The sequence below is a fragment of the Gallus gallus genome, chromosome 14 (genome assembly GCF_016699485.2).
Source record: "Gallus gallus isolate bGalGal1 chromosome 14, bGalGal1.mat.broiler.GRCg7b, whole genome shotgun sequence".
In the NCBI taxonomy this organism is placed as follows: domain Eukaryota; kingdom Metazoa; phylum Chordata; class Aves; order Galliformes; family Phasianidae; genus Gallus; species Gallus gallus.
Window position 1 is genome coordinate 2,480,484 of NC_052545.1, and position 24,095 is coordinate 2,504,578.

The 24,095-nt window shown below is 49.1% G+C and overlaps 2 long non-coding RNA genes across 4 annotated transcripts; both read right to left on the bottom strand.

Annotated features, from left to right (window-relative positions):
• Positions 1–543: 543 nt before the first annotated feature.
• On the bottom strand, positions 544–15,875 carry LOC101750386. The gene is made up of 4 exons (XR_005839944.1): positions 15,687–15,875; positions 9,839–10,040; positions 7,221–9,179; positions 544–5,219 (listed from the first exon to the last, which is right to left on the bottom strand). It is a non-coding gene; the product is annotated as an uncharacterized LOC101750386 (long non-coding RNA).
• An 851-nt stretch (positions 15,876–16,726) lies between these two features.
• On the bottom strand, positions 16,727–23,944 carry LOC121106831. 3 transcript variants are annotated; one of them, XR_005839949.2, is made up of 4 exons: positions 23,761–23,944; positions 21,840–22,131; positions 21,205–21,288; positions 16,727–16,985 (listed from the first exon to the last, which is right to left on the bottom strand). It is a non-coding gene; the product is annotated as an uncharacterized LOC121106831 (long non-coding RNA). The 3 variants fall into 3 exon arrangements; XR_005839948.2 differs by having other exon boundaries at positions 21,840–23,944; XR_005839950.2 differs by lacking the exon at positions 16,727–16,985 and having other exon boundaries at positions 20,313–21,440; positions 21,840–23,944.
• Between the last annotated feature and the right edge of the window lie 151 nt (positions 23,945–24,095).

Below are 24,095 nucleotides of genomic sequence, written 5' to 3' on the forward strand. Positions count from 1 at the left end.
GTGTCTGCCTGTTGCAGGGCTGGGGCTGGCCCAAAAGAAATAAAACCTGAAGCAGAATGGAACCCTTAGGAGCCATCCTCAGCAAAGCAGTGAGATGAATGTCGTGTACAAGTTAACGAGACTGGGAGGAGCTTGGAAAGAGATAGTGGTTAAAATGCTCAAGTGGCTGAAAGTCTTTTTGTGGAGACTCTTGCAGTGTCAGTTATTAGCTGGTATCTTAACTTACTGCTGAGAAACCAAAGCACATTGCTATGTCCAAAACTCCTCAAGTCCTGCTGGCCCCGAGGATCACACCCAGCTCTGGCTCTGCATTGTGGCTTTGGCTTCATGAGTCAAAAGCAAACCTCAGATTTAAAATAAAGCCACATCCACACCCCGGTGCTGCAGGCTATTGGGGACACCACAGTGATGCCAGGAACACTGCACACCATGCCATCCTGCCCACCTGAGTCCTGCAGCTGGACTGGGAGCTGCTGCTGCCGCTCTGTGACAGGCCATATCATTTATTATTATTATATTTTTTAAATTAAAATCCTCCTGAGCTTTATTAAATAGGGATGCTGATAGGTAATTAAATCGCAACTTAATTAAATCTGTCTGCTCAATCCAGCCGTGGCACACTGGCTACTCTGCAATCCCTGCGAGAGGTGCTGCTGACTGGGAGCGACCACACGAATTAAGGGCAGCATCACACTCAGCACCGCTGGGCACAGCCAGGGCTTCTCCTCCCACAGGGTGACCCCTAGCAATGGGTGTCCCAGAATGCCCACCTCTGGGCTTCCCCCAAATCTGCAGCCTGGGATCCAGCACCTGAGTGACCTCCAGGTCCCCCTGCAATCCCCTAGGAGGAGAAGGAAGAAAACTTCAAAAAAGGCTCAAAGGGCAGCACCATCTGATGAAAGACAAAGCACCAAAGAGATGAATGAGATACGGCTGAGCTGCAGGGAGTGGATTCCAGGGCCTGACTTCACATGGTCAGCTCAGGAGAGCAAATCCCTAATCTATGTCTGCTTCAGGGGTGGAGCAACGCAAGTCCTACCACGATTAATGTTTAATGCTTGGGTTGGCAGGCCATGCCTTGGGTTGGGATGCTTGGGTTCCCCACACTGTGGTTGAAAGAGGCTGGTACATGAGCTCAACCAGCATCCATCCCGGATATTGGGGATGACCCTACACTCAGGAAAGGGTCAAGGAGGGGTTGCCAAGTTCACGATTCCCCACATCATTTGCTTAGCATTACAAAGTGCTGTGCGCTGGGGCTGCAATAACAGATGAGTTGTCCTGTCTGTATCTACTGGGGCATGGGAAACTTCAAACCTTCTAATTGTTTTAGGGCCACCGAGGTGAGCTGCTGGGACACAGCGCCTAGGAGGGCAGAGCATTCCCATCACTGGGTTTGCATTACTGCTCATGGTGAGGCCACGGGTGACAGGGAACAGCTCTGCTGGAAGCCCACACATGGCAGCCACAGCTCCCATGCTCCCTGCTGGGTGGAGACAGAGATGAAGAAGAGGTCACCTGCATATAGAGAGAGATGGAGAGATGGGGAAGGACCTTCACAGAGAGACAGGCATAGGCAGACCTCAGGATGTGTAGACAAGCACTTTCTGAAACAAAATTCATGCTAAGTGTGCCACCCATGGAGAAGACTTGATTTTCTCTTCTCCTCTGCCACCTGGACAAAGATGAGTTGGTCATACTCCGGGACTCTTTCATGCACGCTGGGACATCACCTTAGCAGATACTCACAAATATGCTGGTTTTGCTTACTCCTGAAAGAGGTCTGCTCTGAGTAGGTGCCTGACTGTGCTTTAAACCTCTGGGAGATACCGATGATGAAACTGATGACGAACCTTCTTCTACCTCTTGACAACAGAGGTGTGCAGAATGGCTCGGATCTCTAGGTGGTGAAACAGAGAGATTAATAGGCTGTAGGTGTTTGCTGAACTTTGCAGCCACAGGTTTTTTGAAAACGGGGTGCCCAAGTCACATTTTTGGAGTGCGGAAGTTCTGATCTGCACCTAAATGCCACCACTGTCTCATCATGACGGAGGGCAAATGTATGAAGTGCTGACCCAAGAGCCTGGAGAATTAGAGTTTAGGCTCAGAAAATAATCTGCATTTTGTGGTGTAGCCCTTCTCTTCTCTGAAATGTTGACAGATTGCTTGGTTTTCACTTTTTTTATGTGTCCCAGGTGGTGCTGGGACATGTCAGACCACAGGGTAGCTTGTAGTCACGGGACAAACCATAGGTAATTTGGCAGGATAACATTAAAAAGCAAGAGGAGGAAACTATAAATTCAGAGTGTAACCACCATAAAGTATTCTCTTAATTCCCAGCCAACCTCTTAAAACCACAGATAGCTCTTCCCTTGCCCATAAGATGACTTTCCCTCCCCGTAGGACGTTGTGTTACGGCTCAGACAACAAAGCACTGCAGGAGCAGTGGTGCTGATGGATTTCAGATGTGTTTCAAGACCCGATGGAGGTTCTGCCCTTTCACATGCTGGACCTCTCTCCTGTGCGGTAGCAAAGGTTTGGTGTCTCATAGCCCTGTTTCATTTCTCAGTGTTTTCTTGAGGACTTCATGTCATCCCTCCTCTTCCCTTTTGATTGGAGAGGACAAGCCATGTGTCTTTAGAGGTGGATATGAATCATAACCCAGAGGCAGCAACAACTCCCATGGCAACATCCAAGAACATTTACCAGGCTCGTTTCTGGGAAAATGACAAATATGAGCTACATGTGAGCCTGAGATCTGCTTTCCAGTAAGTCAGAAATGGCAAAGTGTCCTAAACTTTCCTTTCCCCTACTACAAAGAGTCCATGGAGTTACTGTAGTTCTGCTTTCAGTCCTCTTAGCCAGCAGTGAAGCTCCGCACCAAAACAACACTGAAGTGCCTGAACCACATTTTTCGAGATTCAGAAGAATTTATGAACCCAAATCGCATCGATTTCCTTCCAAACCATTACCCCAACAATGCCCTTCTCTCCCAGCTAGGCCAGTCTCACCTCATTTGCACTTTACTCTCTCTCCATTTACCCCCCTCTCTATTATCTTTTAACTAAGGATCGTTGCAGATTCTCATTCCTGGTCATGCTTTCAGGGCCAGCATTTTCTCTGCAAGGAGGAGCAGGAAGCACTCGGGCCTCATCCATCTGTGGCTGGTGGATGCCCTGCCCCCTTTTTTCAAGACCACTCCACTTATCTATCTTATCCCACTTAAAGAATACTGCTGGTGAGCCTCCTGTTTCTGCTTCAGGGCCTGTTTATCTGAACTGCTACCCTTACAGGCAAACACCTCTGATGAGAATTTAGTTCCAGTTAAAGTTTAGTTCACATTTAAAGTTTTCTTTTAAAGGCACAGTTATTTCTAATGTACTCATATAGCTGAGGGGAAGTTTTCTGATATCAAATATTAGCTTACATTACGGAGTTGAGAATTTACATAGGGAACACCAGAAAAAAAGGAGAAAGTCGGGGAAGAGCAAATGGAAAAGGACCTTTTGAAAGGAAGAAACAGCTGGAGCCCAGCTCGAAGAGCAGAAAGACTGTAGTGCAGGGAAAATAGAGGACAAGGTGAGAAAGGGCAAAGGAGAACTGAGAAGGGGAGCTGATAGATTGAGGAGGGGTGAAGACAGAGAGGGAGTGAGAGCAAATGGATAGAATAGCCAGAAAAAAAAAAAAAAAGAAAATGAAGAGCAAATCCGAGCTTTAGTGGGTTTGGAGAACAGTAACATTTGCTTTTTGCAAAGTTTTGGTGGTTTTTTTTTTGAATGGAGGAATGTCACAGAAGACCATAAGAGAAGGCAGAATGTCTGAGCACTACCAGTAAAGAGAAGGAGCTGTAGATGGATATTACACACACAGAGGTGACTACATCTTGAGGTCCCAAAGCACAGTGGGGCCTCACATCTCCCTGTAGCTGGTGCTGCCTGCTGCCATCAATGACTTTGGCGGTTCTGAGCCCTGCTGGCAATAGGAACTACCAGGTGTGTGGAGCACAGTGTCTCACAGGCCCTGAGAAACACAGAGGTCTCCCTGTGAGCACAAAGCATGCTCCTTCTCCAGCACTAATCCCAAGGGAAACAGCCAAGAGGAACTCCGGAAGGTGAAAATGCAATTAAAGCCAATGAGATGTTCTGCTATTTAATGGGTGCAGAGGAAAGAGGGTCTGCCTCCCGGGTCATTCCTTTCCCACCCACAGTGAACATGACAGACCCTCAGCCCCTGCTCCATCCCATCGTGCCTCTCATGGCCCTCATCGTTCACAACACCAACCCTTCTGATGTCCATGGCCAGCAATTGAAAGACAATTAGGTAAATGCATAAGTTTGGAGGGGAGGGGATTTACACCTCCTGTTGCCCTTGCAATGAATTACCAGGACTGGTAATGGGCTGCTGCCCCAGCGCCTCGTAAATCGTGCGACTGAGGCCATGCAGTGATGGGTAGCTTTGATCAGGACACGCTGCCCTGCCACCAACAGGAAAAGGAAGAGGTGATTTTTCAAGGGTTACTACTCACTTTGGCCTCCAAGTTTTCCACTCTGTTGAAACTTTGACAGTGCCTAATAATCCATCAGCAAGGCTTTCCCTGCTTTGCTTCCACTCCATTACCACCTTCATGTTCCCGTTTCACTTCTTTCACACGGACCCCGGAAAGGCTGACCATGTCCCGCCATCCCAAAGCAGCCCCGAGGGTGGGGGAAAGGGCAGGGGTGCCTCTATGCCTTTCCCAGGAGGAAAGGAATAAAAACCAGGAGCCAACATGAAGGGAAGGAGTCCCTGAGTGACCACAGATGTACCTCTGAATCCTTGCACCTGAAGAGGAGCAGTGAGCCTCCAGGGGACCACTTGGGACCCCAGATCAGATGTTGCTGTTGGTGGTGAAGCCCTGAAGTGCCTCAGAAGAAAGGCAAACAAGAGGTTACCTTCAGTACTGAGCTGTCACCTGATGTGTGAGGGTTAGAGCTCTTGGGGTCCATCCAAGATCCTCTAGAGGACTTGCCATGCTGGAAGAGTATGGGTGTTCTCCAGGTCTCTTCTCACATCTGCCATCCACGCCTGCTGTCTCACATACCTCAGGATGCTTCAAGTAGTGCGGTACATTTGGGTACCTGAGCGCAGTCCTTTGTCCCCACCTCTTTTCACAAAACTTTGATGCTTAGATTTATCCTCCAGACTCATCCCTTCTCTTCACAGGTCCTTCCTTGTGTCTCCTATGTATTAGACCAACACATTGTCTGCGTTCAATTTTACACATTCTGCCTTCTGAATCGAACAAAATCCTCAGAACTGCACTGTTTTCTTAGACTAATGAATTCTTTGAGAGGGGTAAAAATCACCTCAGTAATAAATCCAAACTGTGAAGGCCTGATGTATCTGTTTTTCTGTTCACCTCCACTGCTGCTAGACAGCATTAGCCCTCACCTAATACAGAGCGCAGACTTGATACAACCTTGTTTAGCACAATTGGTTTGAATCCATTATATTGACAATATCAATTTGTGTAATTCCTGCATTAGGATTTTCAGCTAAACTGTATTTGAAAGGAGCTGTTGACCTTGATTAGCTCTTTAATTGTGGTTAAAATCCAAAGTAATTCAGATACCAGCCTTGACTGTGGAAGGGAAGGGCCATGCCATGTGATGGCACAGTCAATAACTGCTGCGTTCCCCACGGACAGAGCTCCCATGTTATATTGGCTGTGGGTCTCATTGCTGCCACAGTGCATCCATTTGCCTTCACTCTGACTGGACCCTCTGGGCTTCACCTCTTGAGCTGCATTGCAAGAGCAAGCACTCAAGGTACTCCTGGAAAGCTTCCAGCCAAGCCATCTTTGCAGCTCACAACACCGCTGCTTTTGCATGCAGCTGGGATTCCTCCTCATCTCCCATCTTGGAGCTGTAACAGCACTGGGTACTACAAGGGCTGCTCAGAAAGGGACTGGACCACACTGTCTACACAGTTAATCTTGATTGCCAACACTGCCTTTCTTAATTAGTGGTCTCTTAGCAGTGAAAAAAAAAAAAGATACACCAAAAAATGAGTGTTATTAGAACACGTTAAGGAGCCCATGGTTGTTGGCGGCCAGATATCTGCATGGGATGCTTGTAGTGCTGTGGGCACCCAGGGGCAGGATGGCTGGAGCACTGCCAGCACCCAACCCTGCCTTAGCAGGAGCTGCGTGCCACTTCTCCGGGTTGTAGGGAAAATTCATCTGTGTGCTGTGAGCTCTACATTCGTGCAAGTGTTCTGGGTGAAAAATGCCAGGCAGAAGGAAAGGCCATTTCCAGGACTGCCATGTGCTGAAGGGGGAAAGGGGTGGGATGAAGCCTGGGGGAGAACCCTTTTCAGTCAAGAAGGAATTGTGCCAGAAAACAGCAGAAGGAGCAGTTCAGCAGGAATTACAGAGAAGAAAAAAAAATCTATCTGGCAAGAGATACAGCTTGAAAGATGGAGCACTTCATTTTGGGCAAACTGGATGTTTCAATTAAAAACGACAGAGCTGCGGCCCTTTAAAAGCGGGCAGATCTTCGTACATCTTTTGTGACTGGAAGCAGCCCATCTCCTGAAGACCCGACAAGCTCCCTGCTCTGTGGAGGTTGTGTTTCCTCCTGGATCTCTGTCTTCCTGGCACCAGACGGGATTGCCAGACACGGATCATAGAGAGGAGGCACAAAAAGGCACGCCAGGCATCTTGTGCTACATATGTGTGGAACGACACGTGCTGCAAGGAGCCGGATGGCTGCTGATGGGGGAAGGGCTTCCAGGGAAGGAAGAGGAAAGCAGGAGTGCAGGAGGGGACACAGAGATGAAAGAAGGAGACAACCAAGGAGGAGAGGTGTGGGTGCAGCAGAGGAGTTTGTGAAAGACGAGAGTAGAGCTGTGAAAGTGGAGAAGGGAGGGAGGGAGTGGGGGGAGGCACGTCTGCTGTGTGCCTGGGAAAAAGACAATAAAAGCTGCGGACTCCTGTCACGCAGGACAAGCCCAGCACTATTTACTGTTTGCTCATTTAACCTGGTTAATTTTTAATAATGTTGAAATTTTCATTTTAATAATTTAGGTAAATTATTTATTAAACCACAGGATAAAGGGATCATAGCAATTATGAATTGACAGTGTTACCTGAGGCTCATGAAAAGGTAAGGGGTTTTGCAAAGTCCTTGTTATTGGATAAACATTAAATTAGCAACAACTTCACATCCAATTTAAATTACCTTCTTCCAAGTCTAAGGTTGCTTGCTCTCCTGGGAAAGAGCACGGTGAGCAGAGCAGAGGCATGGCTGCCCTGCGTAGGGCTGAGGTGGTCCCCCAGCTGTGCCCCAGGCAACCACGAGGCCATCCTTCCTTCTGAAGAGTCAGCAAGGTGACATTCGCTGCTCTGGTAGTGTAGAAACTGCAAAGCTTTTAAGAAAGAATATGTTAGTAAGAAAGGTGGTAGATGGGTCCCGCCTGGCTCTGCTTAGCAGAGCGCTGATGGCCTTCCTGGTATTAAAAATGCCAACAGAACTGTGCTAGCACTTCCTACCTTTTGCAGGGCTCTTCCACATTGAGTTTTGGTGACCACACACCCCCAGATCAGCTCACTGACTGCAGGAGCAGTGTGATGCCAGCTGCCTGCAGAAAGGGCTCCCGAGGAAATGTGGAGCCACTGCTGAGAGATGCCAAGGTCGTTCTGGAGAAGTCTGTGTAGAAATCTACAGGCTGCCTCCCGAGCAAAGCAACCATTGCGGGGCAGAAATTGGTGCTCTACACTGGGATACTTCACTGAAAATAATAGTATCGGTGCTGAGAAGGCATTAAGTATCTGAATGAGTGGAACTGCGGTGGCTTAAGAACATTTAGGGAACGTAGCAGCCAGATACTGCCTGAGACAGAGTCATGGAATCACAGAATGGCCTGGGTTGCACAGGACCACAATGCTCATCCAGTTCCAACCCCCTGCTACGTGCAGGGTCGCCAACCACCAGACCAGGCTGCCCAGAGCCACATCCAGCCTGGCCTTGAATGCCTCCAGGGACGGGGCAGGAATTGCTTTCAATTAGAAATCTAAATGGAATATGGAGAGAGATGGGAACGTGGAGAACAAGGACAGGATGTGAAACGTGGTGGTCTCAGACAGAAAAGTGCTGCAGCCATTGCCCCACTTTCCAGCACTGACACAGACCTGTGGAAATCAAACCCACCATCCAAACCTTGAACAGCAGTCCCAGGTTTTAAGCGCTGTAATGAATCAGAGCCGAGTTTGCAGTTTCATATTTTGGGATGTTTAATTTTCAAGCATTTTGTTTTAATTACCAGTTTCCAATCATTTTTATGTTAGCTCTGAGTGCCTTTCCTACATTTTCTTCTCAATAATTAAAACTTTTTAATAACAATACTTTCAATCAAAGGATTTCAATTTATCTTCCAACTTAGTTCTATCCTAATAAGATTTTGTCCCTGGGAATTTCCTAACTCGCAGTAAAGGAAATAAGCATTTCTAAAGAGTTATTTTATTTCCTTCCAACACATGGAGAGCTCAGATCTCTTGAAAACTTTGGAAAAGCATCAGGACACGTTCAGAGCCCCAAATACTTGGACATGGGATGACTCAGGATACGAATCTGTTCTCCCTTCTTTTTGGTTGACCAGCAACAGCCACCGAGGGCTGTGCAAAACAAGGTGCTAAACAGATGTGTCCCAAGAACCTGAAAAAACTCACTCTTAGATCTGAAGTCTGTTTAACCACGGTTTTGTGGCACGCCTTACAGGTGAGAAAATAGAGCCTATTACACAGCGGTCAACAAATGCTTCATCCACAATCCATTGGCGTCTCTAAGCCCCACGTGAATCCAAACTTGCCCATCTCCAGAGCTTATTAGTTGCCAGGGTTTATAATCTGCAGAAGCCTCTCTGAGGGATGCACATTCTTTACAATGGAGTCGCAGAGAAACCGTAGAAACTCGTAGGTAGAGAAGAGACAGGAGGTAAATAGGAATCCCTGCATTCTCACCTGGATGCTCAGCACCCATTGGCATTGTGGACAGTCCATTATACCTGAATCAGCGTCACCCTGAGAATATCATATTAAGTACAAACAAACAAATCAGCAAAGCGCTTCCCATGGGTATCTCAGCTCACCTCCTTCCTTTGCTGGTCTCCCCTCCAATTCTTCCATCAGGAGATCAGGTGATCTAAAGTAAAGAGCAAAACTTTTTGTTACTGTGAGCCAATGAGAAAGAGAAGATATCAGAGCTGAGTGCCACAATTAGACAGCCTTTCACGAGCAAGTGCTAATTCTAACAAAGCATGGAGTTTGCTGCGTATCTATCAGCGGGCTGAACTTTCCAATGAAAGCTGATCAGATCCTTTATTCCCCAGAATCCAAGCCCACAATGAGAACAGTGTTACAGCCTGAAGTGGAAGCACTCGAAGCAACTCATGACTCAAGAAGAACCCCAGGACCAACCCTCTGAAACCACACCTGGTTCAGTGTATGGTTACTCACAGCCTCTTTAACTTCCTTTTTCTAAAACTTCCAATCCATCTAAGTGAAGACAATTTGGTCTGTGTGTTCCCCAGGGCCAGGACTAATTTCCCACAGGACAGCTAACGAGCTGGGCTGTAACAGCTGCCCGTTGGGTGGAGGCACCCATCCATCCCACGTGCTCATCCTCCCAGGGAGCGCGTTCCCCTGAGGTGGCTGCAGACAGAAGAAGGGTTTTGCAGCTTGCAGCTCTGACTGAATGCACTGTATTAACAGACATCTTTCCTGCTGCACAGCGAAGCCCACACTAAGATGAACGCAGCAGCGCAGGAAGCAAGGAAGCAATTAATAACAATGTCTGAGTACTTGGAGCGGCTCTTCCCAAACTCCTCCTTGGCTCGCGGTAACAAAGGCCCCCGCTGGTGCTCTTCCATCTCCCATCACTGCTGCGATCGCTCCCAGACACCTCTGTTAACAGTTATGATTTTTCAGGGACGGGCTCTGATCCAACACCCAACTGCAGATGAGGGGAACCATCCGACGGACAGCAGCCAGCTTTGGCTCAGTCCTGCGGGCAGGAGCAGGGAAACAGAGAAATTCAGATGCACGGAGCCCACATGCAGGAGCAGCACACCCAGGGGCCGAGGCCAGGCTGTGCCTGTGCTGCCAAGACCCCCCCGGTGCCCCCGGGAGAGCGGCCCCACTGCCTCCCACCGCCCCACACGCTCAGTACTGCAGCCTCCGTCCTCCGCCTTCCCTCCATCCCTTTCTCGGGAAGGCCAGCAAGGACGCTGAGCATGTTTGTCTCTATTGTAAGTTGCCAACCCTCCCCCCCCCCCCCCCCCTCTTTTTTGTTTGTTATTACATTTTTTTCAAAATGGAAAAAGAGATCCCTCCCCCTTCCCTGTCCCTCCCTGCCACGTTCCCAAGGTGCCAACTAATCTCCAATGCCCAGCTTGTACACAGCCACCTCTAATTGCTCCTGCATTTTCATCTGGTGTAAGTTCAGCCATCGCTACAGCTGCCCCTCCTCCCCCCGGGAATTCACACCTTCATTATCACTCTTTACTGCAGAGCCGTCCGCAGGCTCCCGGCTCCGAACAGCAGCTCCGATAAAAAATAGAGCAGCTTTTCAGTGGTTTCAATTTTAATTACCAGCATCAAGGCAGCTCGCATTCTCACCAGGCTGTTTCGCACTAATTAAAGTGAGGAGGAGTTTATGGAAGGGACACCAACTCCACTTCACTCCCTCATCTATTATTTACAGACAGTAATACAAATAATTTCCAATTTAAACAGTCTGAGCTGGCCAGCAAAGAGGAGGGAGAGGTGGGGAGAACGCTAAGCAAGGAGAAACTCAAATAAAGAGCAGAAACTCCAAGGAGGGGACAGAAAATCGACTCCCAGTGCCCTCTAGTGGGGTGATTTCCTGAGGGGTCCCAAGATCGGAGGTGTGAACGCGCCCAGGAGGACCAGCCAAGTGCCAGATGCTGGCTTCTCCTAGCCTGACCTCACTGGTGACCTTCAAGATGGGACCAAGATGCAGCAAAGGCCGATTCTGGCCAAGCGTCCAGCTTGTGTGGGTGCCCACCTCACCTGCAGGCACCATCGGTGGTGGGGTGCCAGGGAAACGTTGAGCTGTAGGTCTGAGGTACCATGGGAAGACTTCTCCCATCTTGGAGATGGGCTGTCCGCATGATGATAAACTCATCCATCAGGAGATGCATTTTCCCAACGCCAGGATTGCTTTCCTGCCCTCCCGTTGGATGGGAAATGATCTCCGTTTCCCAGTCAATCTCCCAGCGCAATGCATGCCAAGCCTGGGAATTTCATGGACTTGTAGAGAAGAAACCCCACAGATAGGCCAGCATGGAGGCGTGTGGTTCCTACCTCAGTGAAAACACTTCCTGTAATCGCGGAACATTCAAGATTTTTCCATGTCAATTAACCAAGACACGACAGCAACTCTACCACCTTGCTTTGCTTGTTTGTGGCATGGATGAGGCAATCGCCACCACGAGTCTGTCTTATGGCTCTGATCTCTGCAAGGCCCCGAAATGATGTCATCTGTGGGTCACATTCGGATTTCATTTAAACCAGTGCTGATCAGGAATAACTCCAATAAGAACAGGGTTACCCTGGATTTACACCAGGCTAAGGCAGATAAGCCTGAAGATCAGTGACTGAAGGAGATGAAGTTTCAGCATAAATGATATTACTAGAGAAAAGTAGCTTGATTGAAGCACAGGTGTTGAATGTTAATCGCTGTAGGCTTGATCCAGCGTCTGTGTAAGTCAAAAGCAATATCCCATTTACAGCAGCATCTTGGAATTAGATCAACGGCAGGTAAATACTCAGAGACTAATTCATCTTTCTCTCGTATCACCTCTGCAGTCTGTGAAGTGCCTGCAACTTCAGCAAAAGCATTCCTGACTTCTGCCGGGGTGCATTGGAGAACCGGGCTGCCTGCTCTGCAGCAAGGCTGAGAGGCTCTCACACTTAGGGTCGGGTCAGCAGGTGCTGCTGGGCCTCAGGATCAGTCCCATAGGACTTTTGCTCCACATCTGACTGTGCCTGTCTGCACAGAGGGGAATGGACTTGCCCACATGCCGTGGGCAGGTTGGACCCTATGGTCCAATGCAGCTGGAACACAAACCATACCGTGACTGCGGGTGTTCCTGGCTGCTTCGGTGTAAAAATAGGGTAAATAACCAATACAAAGAGCCACAAGGCCATAAATGTTTGACAGCTGTTAAGCTGTGGATGCAGACAAAATCCCAAGCCCTGACCCCATGCAATGAGCCTGGCCTGGTAGAGAGGGCCGAGCAGCCGGGAGGTGGGGGCTTTATGGCCGGGCTGGTGGATAAGCATCCACGTGTCTGGTTCAAGAATGGGCTGCTCAGCACAGATCACAGGGACCCCCTCCACGGAGCTGGAATGCCTTTGCACCAGGCCTCTCATTCCCAGCCAGAAAGTCTGTCTCTCTCTGATGAGAACAGGGGTTTTCTAATTTATTGCTTTTATGGGATTGTTCCTCCACAGAGGCACAAATAGCAGCATATCAATAAAGCCAGTCGTTTGAAGTTGGATATTTCCACCTCTGTCACAGCAAAATAATTAAAAAAGGATTCACAAGATCATAAATTACATGTCACCAAGGACACAGCCTCTTTAACCCTTCAAATGCCAGGCTGTGCCCACCCCAGCCTCATCCTACTCAAGGCAGGAAGCCACATTTGTCATTTTTTGGCCACTGTGCCTTCCTGTCTGGAAGGAGACGCACTGAGGACCTGTCTTCACTGGGGATGGCTGGCAGGAGCTCAGCCCAGCTCCAGGATGAAAATGCTGGCATTGGTTTGATTTTCAGCCAGGCAAACAAGGAGCTGTGCTGCAGACCTGCAAGAGCTGAACGTTCAGTCACATCGAAGTTGAAACATTTACAAACACATCAGGCATTGGGAAAAACACTTTCAAACATATTTGAAGAGTGGCAGCATGGAGAGGGCCTGAAAAACATTTCTTCTCCTTTAAAAGCTCCTCCGGCTCCAGCGAGATGATAAAAAGGACGGAGCCCATCTGGGTTGGAAACTCCCGTTATGTGCTGATCCCTCCCCAGCACAGGCACAGCCAGAGCGTACAGGAAAAGGAATGTAAATGCAAAAGAAAACCAATGAATATTATTTTCCAAGCAAGTGGCCACTTAGCTCCCGATATGACAGCCAGCTCGTGCTCCGGTCTAATTTGATCACAGTCAAGGTTAACAACCATTGTTAAACTCTGCAGGTCAAATCCTGCCCTCTTGTAAATCCAGGGGAACTCCACTGGAAAGTGTAAATCTCTGGGTCTGAGTCTCCATGGCAGGTGGGAAGGGAGTTCTTCAGCACAGCAGGGCTGAGGATGGGGACATGGACTGCAACCTGTGTGTGCTGGGCCAAGGGCAGGACAACGAGCCGGTGTGGGTTGGTGGAGGGGAGCCCACCCTGGGCACGTGGCTTCAAAAAGACCCCTCTCTGAGTCCCGTGGGGGTCTGCGGCCCTGGGAGAAGTCCCACTGGAGGTGGATTGGTGGAAAGGGCAGAGCTGAGCTGAGTGGGGTTTATGTCAGGGCTGTGCAGTGCATTGCATATATATCCTGTGGCTGTATCTGCTACGATCAGCATGTCATGGAGGCATGTGGGTTGGTCTGCATTGCCTTATGAGAACCTCACACCCACCTGACTCAAGACAAAATCCCTGAGAAAAAGTGTTTTTCTCCTTTTTGTTTTCCCAGCAAGAGGATGGCACAAAGAGTAAAGGATGGCCACGGTTTGCTCGGACTGAAGCTCGTGTCTAAGTGCCTTAGGGAAAGTTAAGAACAAAACTCTTCTGCTATCCCCTACTGGTAAAGCAGTCTAAAAGCTTACTTCTGGATTACTTACATCTGGTTGCTTCTGGAAAACCAAGATCTGGGGGTTCTTACTCCACTTTCAGAAGCTCAGGCAGCAGTGACACCCAGCACTAAAGTGACACCAGCACCAAAGTGACACCAGCACCAGTGACATCAGCACCAGCAGCAGCCCTTGCTGCAGACCACGTGTGCAGCTCTGCAGTGAGCTGTGCAGCCCCAGACCCAAGGTGTTGAAATGCCCATATAACCAATGGGATTCCTGCTTGCTCATGCTCCGTACCACCACGAGTGTCAGCAAGGCTACGTACAGAGGGGAGAAGGAAGAGGCATCATGTTCAAAGCCAAACACACTCAAACATTCTCCTTAGGTGCCACAAGACATAAAAACTACGCATTGCGTGGGATTATATGTGGCGCAGAGAGTGTAAAGCTGATTCTATCCAGGTACAGGATTACTTCCCCTATTGCAGACTCAGAAAGTCAGATGAGCTCAATGTATTTAAGCCAAAACAGCATCAATTAAGTAATGACCATGAACAAACACAATAACATTAACATCTTAAGCCTGGATGCTGGGAGGAGGAAAGCAGGCATGGAATAACAGTGCAGCCGATGGTGCTGAGTTTCAGTAACCTTTCCCAATCCTTTTCACATCCTCACAGCAGACTGCAAAGGCAGGAAGGAGAAGGGGCTCAGCCTTTCCAGGAGCCTTTCCCATCAGAAGCCGACCCCGGCCCTGGGGAGCCCTGCCCTGCCTCTGTGCCTGCTGGTACATGACACCAGATTAGGACCCTTCAGTGCTGAGCTGCAAACCAGGCAGACAGGGCTAAACGGCCCCTGGGTGCGGGATTACAGGAGTCTGCAGAGGGATGGGGGCAAGGCAGCTCCTTCCCCACACGGGGGGGGGATGAGGATGAGGATGTGCATATGGAGCAGGGCAGCAGCTGAGCCCCGGCCGGAGCTCCCTGGAGGAATGGGAGGAGGCAGAGCAGAGGCTGCACAGCAGCGCTCGGAGCAGGACTGATAAATGCATGCTGGTCACGGAGGGAGAAGGTGCCCAGCGTGTGGCTGTGGGTAAACAGCAACAACAGAGACAGAAGAGAGGACTTCTCTTAGGACTGGCACCAAATGTCTGCAGAAATGGCTGTTTTTGCTGACTCAGCCCTATGCCACGGGTAGATCTGCTGAGCATTAGGAGTCCCACAGCGGCAACAAACCCATTTCCCTCGGCCATCCCTGTGCTTTCTGAATGGTGGCCTGCAGACTCCTGTGGGCTGTGAAATGAGGGCTGTGGAAGGCCGTGAAAGGAAGCAAAATCTTTCATGCTCCAGAGGAAGCACAGAGAAGTCTGTGCCTCTGCTGAAAAACTTTGTTTAGGGATCTATAGCCTGGAATAAATCAAAATCACAGTTTGCTCCTAAATGGTAGAAATGTATAACTACCCTTTATCAAATTTTTCTATTATCTATCCAAAATAAATTGTGTAGATAAATAATGAGATCTCACCATATATATCAGTGTAGCTATGATAAACATTTTGAGCGGAGCACTGCGAGATGAAATGATGTCTTATTAGAAGAGCTGCAGGTGTGAAACTTGCCACCAGCACCAAAGCATAGAGGTGCTCCTGTGACATCTGGCTCTTACTGTTTATTATCAAACTGATGGTTAACAGAACCAGAACCTTCACATTATCACTCAGCTGTCACTAGTGCTTGTGTGGCTCCATCTCCATAACACCCATTGCCTCTCTGGATCTAGCATCCCTGCAGCGTGCCCTCAAGGAGCAGCAGGATGGCTGTTCCTGGAGAACACACATAATCCATACCTGAGCCTCCAGGACAGTGGTGAGAAGGTCTGAGGGAGGGGAAATCCTTCTTTTCCATGCAGGCCATGATGGAGCAGTTGATCTGAGAGCTTGGGGATCTCTGCGCTGTGTCCCAGTCCTGCCAAAATTGGTTGTCTGAGGGGAAGGTTCCCTGTATTTATACTGCAACAGCAACAACCACACTGTGTGGGTGCAGAGGGGTCTGAGGAAACCTGTGGGAGGTGAATGGAGATAAATTGAAGGGAATCTGTCTCTCCATCAGCTGCATCCCTGAAGGGTACCCTTTGGTCTTGGGAAGACAAGGGTAAGGGGGTTTTGCTGTGGCCTTCCCAACACCAGTCTTGACCACCTGTCAATGCTTTGAGGCACGTGGAAACCCCAGAGGCCAAAGCAGAAGAGGATGAGTTGTGGCACCTACCTGGTGCAGCAGCAACAGGACCGAGTGGCTGAATCCTTGGCAGTGACTCTCAGAGCTGTGGACACCCAGCTGGGATTTCTCCAGGCTGGTGGGGACGTTGGTGGTGGGAGCAGTGACATCTGCATCAGACCAGAAAGGTGATGGTGCAAGAAGAGGGGCTTGGACAGGAGCACCGTCCCTGCCATCCTCACCTGGCCTCATCCTGCAGCCCCCTCCTCCCCTTTAAGCCCACCGTCAGCACACTTAATAACCCCCTTTTAATTTAAGAATTAGCAGATGCTGTTGTAATGCAGCAAACATCAACCAGCTTCTTCCAGCAGCCTGCCATTCGGGATCACGGAGGGAGGGAGGCAGAAAAGCTGTAGGAAGTAACTCATTTAGTCCATGGAGCACACCATTTCCCTAACTTCAACCTCAGCACCCAAGGGAGCCAAGAGCAGAGCTCCCCTTGCCTCGCTCAGCCCCAGGGGGAGGCAGTGAAACATCATTTTCTCCCTCCAATCCTTTGAACTACACTCCTGAGTAGAGAAAAGACAAGGGAAAATAAAAGGGGGAAATTAATTCCAGGCAGTTGAGTGCATTCCCTGCTCTAGCTCAGTTTGGAGTAGGTACACATAATAACAACTTTTTAATAATAATTTAATTTATAATGTGCCCCCCTGCCTAGGCACTCAAGGCACTACACAAACAATTAAAATATGATTATAATAAATAAACAACAATAATTAAAACATCATAAAACAGACAATATTAGAGCCAAACCAAATGCCAAAAAGCAAAACAAAGCAGCATCGTTGGAGGAAGGAGATCCTTGCACAATTCATCTTCCAAATCTCCTGTTGATGTTAGATTGAAATTCTCCTGCGAAGCTGTTTCTGCATCTGCAAAGATTTTGGCAGTGTCATAGTCATTAAAAAAATGGATTTCACACCACTGTAAATTAACCGGAGTTCTGCAAGGCTGTAATAATGCAACATTCACTTCTGTCTCTAAATTCAGAAGCTCGGTTGACTCAGGAACTCAGTTTATGGCACTGAGTTTGTGTTGACTGCCCCGAGTCTGGGAAGAGCACGCATTCATTTTGTTCTCAGTTCATAAAACGTGCCTCATTACAGTCGTAAGAATGCTTCCATAGGCACAAGGATGGCGTGTAAAGATTTAAAACCAACCCCAAAACTGAACAGCAGACAGCCCGCCCCTGGCCGTAAGCTCTTTGGAGCCAATGGGATCATCTCGTCCCAGTTTACACAACTGGAACCAAAAGACCTCAACTAACAAAAGAAGCAATCTTCCTCCAAAACAAATGAAATCCCAACTTGTGCCAGGAGAAAGCCGTGCACTGAACTCTAATGATTAAAGGAGACAGGCTCTGTCAAGGCAGAGGTGGAACTGAAACCCAGCCAATCGGGCCCTCTTCTGACAAAACCTGGCCACCAGCCCTCAGACAATTACATCCAGGATCCGTTCACTCGAGTGCCTCGGCTGATCTCAGTTGTTGTGGCAGCGCATGAAGGGAAAATCCTCCTTGCAAACCCAAACCACGCGGGGATTTCTCCATATTAGAAAAAAACCCCAAACGAAATGTGTTAGGAAGACGAAGCCAGCGGTTTTCTTCCAGCACAGGGAGCCATGAGGATGTTTTCCGTTCTGATCTGTCCGAGGCTTTGAGCTCACAGGTCTTACGTGGAGCTTCATATCCAAGTGGATCTTCGAAATCAAAGGGATGACAAATGAAACTACGTGGTTCTCACACACAAAGCCATCTTTTGGCCAGGGTTCATTCAAAAAATCTTCCTCAGAAGGGCTCATGAGCCGTAGCTTAGCATGCTGTGTCATAATTTCACGTTTTTCAGACCGGATAAGATGCCTTCAGCTGGAGAAAACCCACAAAATTTGGGCACAGAGAGGATGCTTTCATTCATTTCCATTTTCCCCTACCAGGACTCTTACTTAAAAATGAATTGAAGCACAGACTGCTGGTTCACACAGATTTCCTCAAAAGCTGTTGAGGTTCATGCTCTTGGGGGTTCTCCATGGAAGCAGACTGGGTCTGCCCCCTCCAGGAGACACAGCATGGACAGCAGGGTTTGCACCGCACCTCCCTGGAGATAGTTTTTGTTCTCCTTGGGGAAGGGATGCACTGAGATGTGAGCAGCTCCTCTAAGCCTTCTGCGCTCCCTTCTACAAGGTCGTATTTGGGGTAAAAAATTCAAATTCTGAGATGAATTGCAGAAAATCTTCATCCAGTTTTCTGTACCACCTTTCTACAGCTGCCCTTCGTGACCTTGAAGAGGTGGCTCAGAGACACCATGAAGAATATCAGAAGAATGCCTCACTCTTGTTTTTAAAGAGAAGAAAGCATTTAAGTGCCTTGGAGGATCTGAGTCAGAGCTTTGTGCCTCAGTTTCCCCATGTGCTCTCCTACCTTTCAGAGCAGATTGGATAGCGAAGAGAATGGGATGTGTGTCAACATGGCCACAATGGAGCCCATTGAGTACACCCTCACTCACTTCACCATCATTGTTATTAGATCAGCTCTGGGCAGTGTTGATTCTACACCATCACATGACAACATATCAAAGATCCCTCCCAGGGGCTCTCCAGGTCCTCCAGGGCTGGGCAGTGCAGCACCAGGGCTGGGAAGGCATCAGGAGCTGCTGCAGGAGAGCACATGCTGGCACTTGAGAGCAGAAATGAGAAGATCGAGGTGGCAGAATATATTTTATGACAAATCCTAAAAGGAAATTATGCAAAGTAATAAAATAAAGAAGAATTGTAAATGAGGACAAGAAATCGGTGAAATATAGAATAAATTATAGGAAGACAGGAAGGCGCGGGAGGAGAATCGAAGGCAGAAGTGCTGAGTTAAAGGATAGTTATTAGAAACTGGCTGGTTGACAGAAGGGGAGTTGGGTGAGGGGGATGGCACCAGAGGAACTCGTGCTGTACCAGAGCTGCGTGGTGGTGTGCAGTGCCAACAGCAAGCCCTGCTTGAGGCATCCTGGTGGGGTTACGGGACAACAGATACCATCCATTATAGGGGTGTGAGCCCAGATATCGGGGCAGAAGGCTGCCCCTGCGTTAACCTGCTCTTGCCAAAGCAAGATCAAACACGGGGAAAGGAGTCCTGCGGACAGCAGTGCAGCCTCGGCTCTCCCCCCGGCCTCCTCCAGCCGTTAGGGTGGGGTATCCCCGAGCCCTGCTCGAGGTTCCCAGGCTCTGGGTTGCTCCCGGTTTCATCTCGGGAACCCTCTGCAGAGCTGTCGGGCCCCAGGTGCGGGAGGGGACGAGGGAAGCCCTCGCGCAGGGCAGGGACCCTCAGTGGGTGCAGCCGATGGCAGGAGGAGCTGGTCCCAGGCCCGCGGCCCCAGCTGTCAGTCTGAGCGATGAATTACATGCTATAAGAAGGTGTTGACAGGAGCAGCTGGACATCAGAGAGTGATGAAAAGGGAACAAAATTCATTCCGAGTTCAGACAGACTGGCTCGTTAGGGGCACCGGCGGCAGAGGCCGCAGAAGCACTGCTCCATCTCCTGGACATCCACAGAACCGGCTCCCGAAAATGCCGAGAGCTCCCAGAGCACGCGGAGCCCCTTCCCCAAAGAGGAGCAGCCGTCCCGGGGTGCTCCGGGGAACACCGCGCATCCCAAACCCGCAGCACCGCCACCGCATGGGCTTCCATTCGGATATCTTCAAAAGAAGCCAAATCAAAGGGGGTTTTGTCCCTCTTGTTTAAGGCTGTAATTTGTATAAACTGTACGAAGAGCACTGGGGGGGGAGGGAGAACGGGACCATTTGGCATCAAAACAATTATCTCCATTTTAATGCAAACTAAACGACATGCTAAAGGGGAATTGTTCCCTACATATGTACAGCAAGCGAACATTAAACCATACGGCTAATAATTAACTGGCTCGGCATTGCCCTTGCTGTGTTAAATACAAGGGTGTCCCCTTACATTTAACGTGCCGAGAAGTTTGAGGACATGGAGGTCCCGTATGAGATTATTCCTAAAGCTGTGAGAATAGCAAAGAGATCTCTTCCATTTTTTAAGCCAAACTACTTCTTGGCATTCTGAAAAGTTGGCAGAGAGAAAAAAGTGTGGGTCCTCCCCCCACCTCCTCCTCCTCCCTCCCTCCTCCTCTCCTCCCTTCCCTCACTTCCACCTCTTTCTGCTGCGGAGAAAAAGAATAGCAAATTCAGAGAAAATTTCATTGAGGTTATTCAAAGAGTTTTTCATGGATTATTTACACAAGTGCTGTTCAAACAGCCTTTGTCTGAACATCCCTTGAAATCTGCACCCAATCCTTTCAGATTCAAAGCAATAGCTCAGGGGAGACAAAGGGGAGCGGCTGACATGGGTTTCCTCTGCAAGTGAATGAGAGGTCTGGCTAAACACAGAAGGGCTTTGGGATCACAAGCGTCCTTTCAGCCTGGAAAATAAACACTAAGCTGAAGCCGGGCAGCTGTAGCTCCGAGCAGCCTGGCCCGTCCACCACCGTGCGAGGAGGATGGGGAGGCAGAGTGCTGGAGCAGCACCCTGTCCTGCATCCCCAGCCCCAGAACTGTGTCTCTGTGATGGAGACAGGGTGAGCCGGTGTCCTGGGCCACCACGTGCCTGCACTTCCAGCCATGGCACACATGGACACACATGACGCATTCTTCTTCCTTTCAGGTCATTCCCATCCTCCCCACTGGCTTTCATACTGCCTCTGCAAAACCAGTCTTTTCTTCCTCTGCCTAACTCTCCTCCTCTGCCCATCCCACCGCTCTCACCCTATTCTGGAAGCCACCACAGGCGTATGCATGAACAGAAACACACCACTCTACTGCAAACTGGGGATAACACAGCCCTGTTTCCAGGTGCCCCAGTGCTGGTGGGTTGGCTGAGTCCTGGCACAGACACCCAGAAACACTCCACGGACCTCTTCCTCTGTTTGCTCTTTCTTCTTTAAAATATCGATTATTGTTAACATTAATATTCATAATATTTTTATTAATACTGACGCTTTGAATATAGCTATCCATACAAATGCCCAGCCTCTAATTGAGCCCTGCTGAGCTCTCAGCCATCATCACAGAGCAGCCGCTTCCCACCTACCTGTGTGTTCACCAAGATGTGATCCCGTTCCATCTCTCATCAGTCCATCTCTGAACTGACCAGGTTTTCCAGCTCCATCCATCACTAGGAGACAGAGGAAAGAGAGCTCCCTGCAAGTCTGTTTTATCCCTCCTTGAGTCCCACACAATCCTCGAGTCTTATTGAATTATCACTTTTAACTTTCCCGGAGCGATGCTGCTTGTGAGTCACCTTTAGTACAGAAGAAGTAGCCTCTCCTAGCAAGAAGATTAAAATCCCATTACTTGTTATTCATGTGTTATTTAATGATATTTTTTTCCATTACGTATTTATTTATTTTTAAGTTGCTTGCTTTGAATCTCGAGTTGGCGTTTCTAATACTAAGTGTAGTTTTGAGTTTGCTTTCCTAATTGGAACGAAATAAAAGTAGAATGGAATTTTAGAGTGGGTATTTTTATGCTTATTAAAGGAAAAACAAAAAGCAAACCCCAACAACCAACCACCAAACCCCATCAGGGCACCTGTTCAGGATAACAGCAATAAGGCAGCACCTTTACTGCTGGAAAAAGAGGAGATGGAATTAAAGACAGCTCCGTAGTTCAACTAAATACCAACAACCCTCAGACTCCACAGTGTGCCTTGCTGAAGCCCTTTACCTCTCTCGCAATGATTTGGCAACCGGGTGGTGACAGATTTGACCATATCTTGAGGACAGGTTCCTTCTCTTCTTACACAGTTGTTTTCCCATCCACGGGGAAGATGGGATGAGAGAAGATCTGCAGATTCCTTGAGGGCTTTTTGGCTATGGCAATCTCCAGTTTGAGGGAGGACATCTCTTCTTGGTGGGCAGATGGATCTGAAGATGCGCTGCCATGTCCACATCCAACAGAGATCTCACACCATGAGAACATTCCTCCAAGGTAACATAGCCAAGGCCTGAAAGGAAACCTGAGAAAAATGGCTGTTATTGGTGGGATGAAAAGCAAAATGGAAGCCAGGAGAAAGGGCAAGAAAGATGGGGAGAGAAGAGAGAAAAGAGAAACCTATAGAAGGAAGATGAATGGTGGTGATACCGTAAAGATAGATCATGGCAGAGTTGGAGAAGTGGGAGGGAGCCAAATGGAAGAGTCGGAAGAGAAATTGCTGCAGAAGAGAGAAGGCAGGTATGGGAGGAGGAGGAAAAGACTGATGGGGAGGGAGCAGGAGGACACAGGTAGGGTGGAAAGAGGGTTGGAGAGATAAAGAAAGCAAGGAGGAGAGTGGAGAACAAAACTTTCCCCATAGCATAGTGCAGCAATCCTCTTGCATCTCTTGGATGTATGTAAAAGGGGCTTGGAAGAATCTTCATTTATCAGGAATTCAATTAAGTGGAATAGCCATTATTAATTTTATAGGAATTATTTGTGCGGGAAAGCCTGGAGTGAGGAAGGGACTCCTGGAGCCATTTCTCCTGTCAGTGCCCCGGGTCAGGTAGGCACTGGCAGTGCAGTCTCACCAGTTGAGATATTAATGAGATGCCTCAAGGTGCAAATGATAGTTTAATAGGTGTTACTTAACGGGAGTGCCCCTCGCCTGCGCACGCCAGCGTGCGGCTCCTGACGAGGCTGCCTCCTTGTTAGGATAAGTAATTAGAATGTAGGAACACTCACTTTGACACTTTAATAAAGTGTCAGCCATCATCATTTTAGTATTTAATAAAAATAAAATTAAATATTTACTGGGTTTTTATAGCGTCGCATTTAAAATACATATCCCTCAAATTTAGGTGATTTAAAATGAGGTCCCGCTAGGACTCTGGCCTCAGAAAATAAGCCCCATGATTTCTTTCTTGGGTTTTGTCTTCCATGGGGAGGAGGGACTTATGGACATCAAAACCCAGCAGCACGAGGAGGGAAGTGCTGCTGAAGGGAGAAGAGGTTTCTTCCTTTGTTCTCTGGGCCTCTGTGAGCTGTTTGGAGGCTGAGGATGAATTGAGTTGAGCAAATCTATCTCAGAAATGACAGGGGCTGCTGGGACGTGGTGAGGCAGCCCGGCAGGAGCAGCTCCCTTCCTGCTCAGCATGGATGTTCCATCCCAACCCAGGCAAACCGACTGCATCGCCCTGGGATGGACCTCCTCCTTCACAGGTCTTCCCTTGGATGTGGGGCCTTGGGCTGGGGGTGGCAGACTGCCTCAGCCAAGGCATGGGGGGAAGTACAACTTTGTTCCTATTTTGTTGGAAAGAAAAGCCTTCCAAATCAGATGTTGGAAAGAAAACAGAAGAATACCTTGAAGGTTAAAGCATGCCTTAAAGCTTGGAGGGAAAGTGAGAGCTAAAATAGCTTGAGCGAGTTTGTTCCCTGCCCATCCCAAATTCTCCTTCCTAGGGGTGCACGCCTGGTCAAGGACAGCCCAACATCACCCTGCCATGCCGGGCCCCCAGCATGCCAAGGACATCCAGGCAGCAAAAGGCCACAGGTAACCCCCAGGACACTCGGTGGCACAGCCAGATATCTGCATGCAGACCCTCCCCAGCCTCTCCTGTCTCTTAAAACAGAGCCCTTTAGGGACACACATTGCTCAGCCCCATGCACGTACACCCGGACCGTGTTTCGGAAAACAAATGGAAGCAGCGGGAGGAGGTGCAGGTCCCTCTGGTCGAGGCGCCTGGCAACGCGGGGCGAGCGTTCCCCAGACAGCCCCCTGCTAACAAGGGATCCTGTCTCGGAGGCTGTGAGTCACCGCTGAAACCCTGGCAACAATTCTTTCCACGGGAGCTGCAGCCCCGAGCTGCGAGCGGTGCTGGCACCTGCTTTGGGGGATGGCACATCCCGACACGCGTCTTCTGAGGATGAACCCGGCGCTGCTCGGGAGGCTGCGTTGGAGCGCGATGCTCTGCGCGGTGCCTGGAAGGAGCTCCGGACCCGACGGAG